The 8,175-nt window shown below is 44.0% G+C and overlaps 1 long non-coding RNA gene across 1 annotated transcript in view; it reads left to right on the top strand.

Annotated features, from left to right (window-relative positions):
- LOC146348014 (uncharacterized) overlaps nucleotides 1-8,175 on the top strand; it is a 70,480-nt gene that overhangs the window by 47,749 nt on the left and 14,556 nt on the right. The window lies entirely within an intron of this gene.

Below are 8,175 nucleotides of genomic sequence, written 5' to 3' on the forward strand. Positions count from 1 at the left end.
AGAGTGCCAGATACTGACACTGGTTATGCTACAGCTTGTGTCCGATAGGGGAAAAAAATGTTTTTCAAAATAATTAACAAGACCAGTCAAAGTGGGATAATTGTTTTGGCTGAGATTTGCAAGGAGATACTGAAACAAAGTTGGACGGTTCTGCAGTGCAACCAAATATGTTCTTTATTCTTTTATCCAACTTTCCCAGCAGTCAAAAGAATTATTTACCAAAACAAACCCTGTCCAATTAAGCAACTACTGAAGCTATGAAAGCCACAAATATTTTAAAGTGAATAGTCAGAAAAACTGGCTGACAAAACTTTGACAATTTTTCTTCAGGTCTTGAGTGAGAGTTCTGGATAGAAGCATCTGCCATAAATAAGAACGAGACATCCCATTTCAATTAAATAACAGCTCCATTATGTTTTTTATGAAAACAATTAAATACTGTTTAATAAGCAAAACGTACTGAGGACATCTTTGGATTTGATTTTGTTTTGCTACAAAAGGCAAACATTTTCAGAATGGATATGCATCTGGAATTCAAATTGGAAGCCGGCCAGCGGAGCTGTTTTGAGTGGCCAGGGGCCTTCTACATCCTGGCCCATGTGATAAAAATTCTGACCACTCAACAGCCCACTGTGAACAATTAGCTCAGCACTTTGCTGATAAAATCGCTCAGATCCATTCTGACTTGGATGCTGTAGTTGATGCAGATCCTGTGGATGTCACTTTGGCTCCTGTTTGTTCAGTGTTGATGGATTCTTTTCAATTTGTGCAGCCCGAGGATGTGGACAGGATCCTTGGAGTGGTGAGAGCCACCACATGTGTGCTGGATCCTTGCCTCTCCTGGCTTATTAAAGAGGCCAGAGGAGGACTGGCTGAGTGGATAACGGGAGTGGTTAATGCCTCTTTGGAACAAGGTATTGTTCCATTGTGCTTAAAAGAGGCGGTTGTGAGACCTCTGTTGAAGATGCCTTCCCTGAATTCCACCATACTAGATAACTGTCATCCAGTCTGTAACATACCATTTTTGGGCAAGGTATTAGAGCGTGTGGTGACCTCCTAGCTCCAGGGGGGTTCCTGGATGAAATGGATTATCTTGATCCATTTCAATCTGGTTTCAGGCCAGATATGGGATGGAGACAGCTTTGGTTGCCTTGGTGGATGACCTACGCCAGGAACGGGACAGGGGGAGTGTGTCCCTGTTAGTTCTGCTGGACCTCTTAGCGGCATTCAGTACCATCGACCATGGTATTCTTCTGGGACGCCTTGCTGGGATGGGACTTGTGGGTACTGTTTTACAATGGCTCCGCTCCTCCCTAGCAGGGAGAACTCAGAAGGTGGTGTTGGGGGATGCCTGTTCGACTCTGTGGCCATTAGCTTGCAGGGTCCCTCGGGGATCTGTTCTGTCCCCTATGCTATTTAATATCTACATGAAACCGCTGGGAGAGGTTTCCAGAGTTTGGGAGTTCAATGCCATCAATATGCTGATGATGCCCAGCTCTACTACTCCTTTCCACCAGATTCCAAGGAAGCTGTTTCTGTCCTTAACCAGTGTGTGGCATCAGTAATGGACCGGATGAGGGAGAACAAATTGAAACTTAATCCAGACAAGACAAAGGTGCTCTTGGTCAGTCAAAAGGCAGATCAGGGAATAGGGATTCAGCCTGTGTTGGATGGGGTTACACTCCCGCTAAAGACTCAGGTTCTCAGGTTGGGGGTGCTCCTGGATTCAGCCCTAAGCCTGGATGCTCAGGTTTCAGTGATGACCAGGAGTGCTTTTGCACAGTTATAACTAGTGCGCCAACTGCACCCGTTCCTGGAGATGTCTGATCTAGCCACGGTGACACATGCCTTAGTTACATCCCGTTTGGATTACTGCAACATGCTCTACGTGGGGCTGCCTATGAAGAGTGTTTGGAAACTGCAGTTGGTTCAAAGAGCTGCTGCCAGACTGTTGACTGGGGCTGGTTACCGGGAGCATGCAACTCCCTTGTTAAAACAGCTTCACTGGCTTCCAGTCTGTTTCCGGGCACAATTCATAGTGCTGGCTATGACCTATAAAGCCCTATATGGCTCTGGTCCAGGTTATCTGAAAGACCTTATCCTCCCTTATGAACCTGCCCGTGTTCTGAGATCTTCTGGGGAAGCCCTTCTCTCAGTCCCATCACTGTCACCGGCACGTTTGGTAGGAACCCGGAAGAAGGCCTTCTCAGTGGCTGCCCCACAGCTGTGGAACACCCTTCCCAGGGAGGCTAGGATGGCTCCCTCCTTGATGTGTTTCCGGAGGCAGACTAAAACATTCTTGTTCCAGCAGGCCTTTGGGACATAGTTGGAACCTGGGGGTAAGCGGCTAAAATGCTGTTTTAAAGTGCTGTTTTAATGTTGTAATATAATTTTAATTATATTGTTGTTTAATTTATATTTTAACTTTTGTATATTTTCATATGTTTTAATTGTATATGTTTTAATTTTTTTAAGCTGCCTTGTGTCCCAGTATTGGGAAAAAGGCGGGGTATAAATATAATAATAATAATAATAATAATAATATTATAAATAATAATAATTTAACTGATTTAGGGTGCAATCCTATGGCCGCTAGTCAGTGGCTAGGTGGCCATAGGATAGGTCAGTTCCTAGAGAAACGACCCCCACCCCCTCCTGTGCTGCCTCTTAGGCAGCACAGAATGGCCCTGTGCTCTGTGCTTGTATGAGCAGCGCAGAGCAGCGTAAAAGGGGCGTTCCCAGGGGCAAGGTGGGACAGGGAGGGTGGAAATGCTGGTTCAACACACATGTGTTGTCCGGCCACCGCCACCCCCGCCGACTTCCCACAACTAGACAGCCGAAATCAGCTGTCTAGCCGTAAATGCCGGACAGAAGCACGGAGGATGATCCCCGCCGCACTTCTCCTGCCCTGCATTGGATAGGAGGTCGCCTCCAAGTTCGGAGGCAGCCACCTATCCCCATAGGATTGCTCCCTCCGATGTACAGACTCTTCCTTATCTAAATGACTAGCTTCATTTCCTAGTGAGGAACTCATATGGGAAAATACTGTGTTCGGGATATGGATGTGCAAGAATTTAATTTTGTTTCATTTTTCACTCAAATTCACCCCATTCGCAACCCTGAATGCAAACATGAATGAGAGCACAGTTCTTGAAAAAAGCTCACACAGTCCTGAGCTTGAAATCACATTCGCAAAATGCATACTTTAGAAATACGCACACTTTTTCATGCTCTTATCTATGCACTTTCAAAAACTGTGTACCAAAATGCACACTTTCCCCATTTGAACAACAGATCACAATCTAAAATGGGAGCAGATCACAACTAAAAAAGCCAAGCTGCTAATATCTGATTATGCGGTCAATCTGGAGTTCAGAGAATCACAGCAAACTCGAGCATCACTGATTCCCCCATCCCTTCACAGCGATATTAATAATCCATGGTCATGTTGGAAAGTGAATTGCAGTCACCCATATCCAGTGGAGGCTGGTGGTTCCGATGTCAATGGGGCAGTGAATCTGCCCCGGGTTTCAGTCAGAACCAGTCAGAACTCTAAAGGAGCTATCCAAGGTGCAAAGCAAAGCACCTTGAATAGCCCCTTTAGAGTTCTGACTGAAACCTCGAGTGGATTCACTGCCCCACCAACACTGGAACCACCAGCCTCCACTGCCTATATCCAAGACAAATGCTGCATATACTGGATTGTATTTTGAAGGGCCTGCTAAATGGTTTTCACAGCAATTAGGCTGGGTTACCTATACTACTGAAAGATACATTTTGTATTGCCAGCTTTTGCCCTATTGAACCTTCAAAGAAAAATTATCCTGAAGGCCATACAAGATGGCTAGGTAGCTGAACAAATAGCTCAATCCACAGCTTTGTTGTAGAGTGGCCATATGTCCTCCTTTAAAGAAGACAGTCCTCTATTTGAAGGCCTGCCAGAGGACTGTTCTCTGTTTGAAGGCATCTTCTCTCTGAAGGACTGTGAACTGCCTGCCCAGAGGGCTTGGTCTATTGGGTGGAATAGATAGATAGATAGACAGACAGTTGTTGTTTATTCGGTAGAACTACCATGGACTGTCTGTGCTCAGGCCTCAGAGAGATGGCTATGCGGTTTTTGAATCCCATTTTAATTTGTTCTTGCCTTTCAGTTTTCCAGAATGACAGAAATGCTTTTCTTGAAGCTGTGATGAAAATTCTGGATGAAAACAACTGGCAGTGAATTAAAAATTAAAGTGTTTAAAGGGAAGTTTTATTATACAGAGAATTGGGCCAAATATTTGTATTTTAATACAGAAATCCATTTTTTCTGGGGGAAAATCACCCAAAGAACGCAAGAGGATCTCATTTGTTTTTAAACCTCGTGTTTCCTTAACTGTCTCACATCCACCTGTCTGTCTTATTAAAGGGCTCCGACCAAGTCTACTTAGTTCCCTATGCCTCTTATTCTTAACTACATAGACAGCATTGCCATTAATGTCAATGCTAAGCAGTGACAGTGCAGGTAAATAGCCAAGCTGCTAATATCCAATTGATGTGTCCCTCTTAGCACCTGCCAGATTGGCTCCAATGTAGGGATATTTTTCTGGTGCGCTTAAAGGCAATGATCAGTACATATTCACCAGTAAAGTAATTTGTGCTACCAGCTTCATGCATTTGAGTTATCAGGTTCCTACAAATAATATAAATGTGTGAACTCAGCCTGATTGTATGACCTCAGGCACAAATTACAATTGGAAACAAAAACCTACAGGAACAGCAGGATGTGGATCCACCTTGAAAAGCAGCAGACCCATAAAGAGGAGAAAGAAAATGCATTCTTTAACAATGATATAAAGACTATGGGAAAGTAATCTACTTAACTAATTAGACTTTACCTAAAAGGACTCTAATTAAGAGGATTATTATACCAGTCAGTCTCCTCTTCTCTGAGGAAGAAGCTCCTGTCAGTTTGTCACACATTTGAATGGTGCTGTTTTAACACTGACCTTCCTGGATGCTGCTGCATGTCATTACTCAGCCAATTGTAGGTTGCTTGAGGTGTGTGAAGGAGGAAATCTCCACTGAACCAATGGAAAGAATTATTAAAGCTAGATTGCTTTTAACAGATAGAAGTAGTACCCTTGCTGAGGAAGAATGAACAAGGCTTCTGCAAAGGAAAGTCCCATCATATCAAGTTTCAGCAAACATATAGATAAGGGTGATCCAATAACTGCTTAGAGATGTCATTATATTAAGCAGTATATAAATCATCATCATCTTAGATTTCAAGAAAAAAAAATGACAAAGGCAGTGGCTTAAATCTTTAAAAGGACATTAGACGATTTCAGGTAAAGTTACCCATGATAGTTAAATAGAAACTCCACCTTCAGAGAGTAGAGCTGTTGACTTCATGACTTGCTTTTGGGCTTTGCTTGAAAAATTGACTGGACAGTATTGGAAACAGAATTTTGGACTAGATGGACCTTTGGCCTTATCTGGCAGGATTCTTACTATATTCTTATGGATTTCCTTACACGCTATTTGGAATTTTCTACCTTTTGCAACACAGTAAACAAGGTGATGAATTTGTAAAATAATAATAACGTATAACCAACTGTTTGGTGCGGACTGCTTTTAATGAAAAAGTTAATACACACACGATCAATACATTTGCTTAAAAGAGGCAGAAACCTATGAGAAACAGTGAGGTGAAGGCTACTGTAAATAACTGTCTGTCAGGGAAAGAAAAGGATTAATGTTCCAGCCTTCAGTAGGCAATTTTCCCAGGTGAGTGTCAATAAGTTACATATGAAGCTAAAATTGTAGGTTTATGTTAGGGAAACTGCCCAGCTAGAATAGCCTTAAGTAAGATAGCTCCCAGCTATATAACATGGTTACAAGACATAGTGCAAAACACAGTGATGTATCACCATGGAGATTTCGGCCTGCTTGTTTCAAGACTTCTCTTCATGGTATGGCCAGGTTCGATTTTTAAACAAAAAGCTTATTTTCTTGCAGCCTTTGAGCTGGATCTTCAGTTTACTTAGGCCCTATTCAGGTGTGTGGTACCTGTGAATACCAAACCTGTGATGGATCAAGCAGGAACATGTGGGATAACCCAACCCCACAGAACACCACACATGCACTGGCCATGTCCCCTGGCTGATGTGTGATCAGCTCAGTCTGAAGGGAGTTGCCTTCTACGCATATAGGGTTTCCAACATAGAGACAAGAATCTTAGCCTATCAGGGTTCCTGTCCCTGTGGAGTTAAGCCTCTGTGCATAGCAGGTTGCTCCCATCAGACTGAGCCAATCAATTCTCAGCTGCGGGGCAAGGCCAGGAGACACGTCTTTGTGGGGTGGGGCTAGTGCTGCACATTGCTGCTTGCCCTTCATGCATTCAGACTGAGTACTTGAACAGGGCTACAGGGAACAGAGCATGTGCCATCAGCCCATTAAGATATTTGATTCAATCCTCTCCATCCACTGTATAAATGTTGTGTGTATCTGACATTAGTGAGAGCACAACAAGGGCTCTTGTGATAACTTTAAAAGAGGCGGCAATCAGACCACTCCTGAAAAAGCCTAACCTGGACCTGGAGGATGTTAACAATTATAGGCCAGTGGCCAACATCCCCTTCCTGGGCAAGGTGCTTGAGCAGGTGGTTGTAGGACAGCTCCAGGCACTGTTGAATGCAACAGATTATCTAGATCCATTTCAGTCAGGCTTCAGGCCTGATTTTGGAATGGAAACTACCTTGGTCATCCTGTGGGATAACCTCTGCCAGGACAGAAACAGGAGGAGTATGACCCTGTTGATTCTCCTGGACCTCTCAGCGGCTTTCGATACCATCAACCATGGTATTCTTCTGGATAGGTTGTCTGGGTTGGGAGTTGGAGGCACTGCACTGTGGTGGTTCTGTTTCTGCTTGGATGGCCAATTCCAGAATGTGGTGCTGGGGGATTATTGCTCTGTGCCATGGCAATTGTGCCATGGGGTTCCACATGGCTCTATTTTATCCCCGATGCTGTGTAACAACTACATGAAACCACTGGGGGATGTTAACCGGAGGTGTGGGCTGAGGTGTCATCAATAAGCAGGTGACACCCAGCTCTACCTCTTTCTTATCAAACCCAGGTGAGGCAGTGGCTGTTCTGAATCAGTGCCAGGGCACAGTAATGGACTGGATGAGGGCCAATAAACTGACGCTCAATCCAGACAAGACGGAGGTACTGTTAGTGGGTGGTTCGTCTACCCGGCTAGGTGATATTCAACCTGTTCTGGAAGGGGTTGCACTCCCCCTAAAGGATCACGTTCGTAGTTTGGGGGTGCTCTTGGATCCAGAACTGTCACTTGAGGCACAGGTGAACTCAGTGGCACAGAGCACTTTTTATCAGCTTAGGCTGGTATACCAACTATGCCCTTATCTGGACAGAGATAGCCTAGCTACATTATCCATGCTCTGTTAACTTCTTGTCTGGATTACTGCAATGTGTTATATGTGGGGCTGCCTTTGAAAACAGTCCGGAAACTTCAGCTAGTCCAAATAGGGCAGCAAGATTGTTAACAGGGACCGGCCAGTGAGCTCATATTATGCCAGTACTTTTCCAGCTGCACTGGCTGCCAGTCCATTTCCAAGCCCTATTCAAAGTGTTGGCATTAACATTCAAAGCCCTTAACGGCTTGGGTCCAGGTTATCTGAAGGATCGCCTCCTCCCATATGTGCCTGCCCGGACCTTAAGATCATCCTCAGTGGCCCTTCTCTGTGAGCCCCTGCCAAAGGAAGTGAGGTGGATGGCTACTAGGAGGAGGGCTTTTTCTGCTGTGGCACCCCAGCTGTGGAATGAGCTCCCTAGTGAGGTTCGCCTGGCACCTACACTGTATTCTTTCTGGCACCAGGTGAAAACCTTTTTATTTTCCCAGGCATGTTAGCATTTTAGCTTTCTAGACTTTTAGCTTTTCTGTTTTAAATCTGTAATTTAAATCCCTGTATTGCTGCTAGGATTTATTCTGGTTGTATTGTTATACTGTGGTTTAAATGTTTTATATATTTTATATTGTTTTATTGTGTGCTGTTTGGTTTTAATTTTTGTGAACCGCCCAGAGAGCTTCGGCTATTGGGCGATATAGAAATGAAATAAATAAATAAAATAAGATAAATAAATAACAAGCTCTGTCTCTCAAGTGCTATT

The sequence above is a fragment of the Heloderma suspectum genome, chromosome 4 (genome assembly GCF_057233095.1).
Source record: "Heloderma suspectum isolate Gila_16-S chromosome 4, 16-S_ref, whole genome shotgun sequence".
Taxonomy (NCBI): domain Eukaryota; kingdom Metazoa; phylum Chordata; class Lepidosauria; order Squamata; family Helodermatidae; genus Heloderma; species Heloderma suspectum.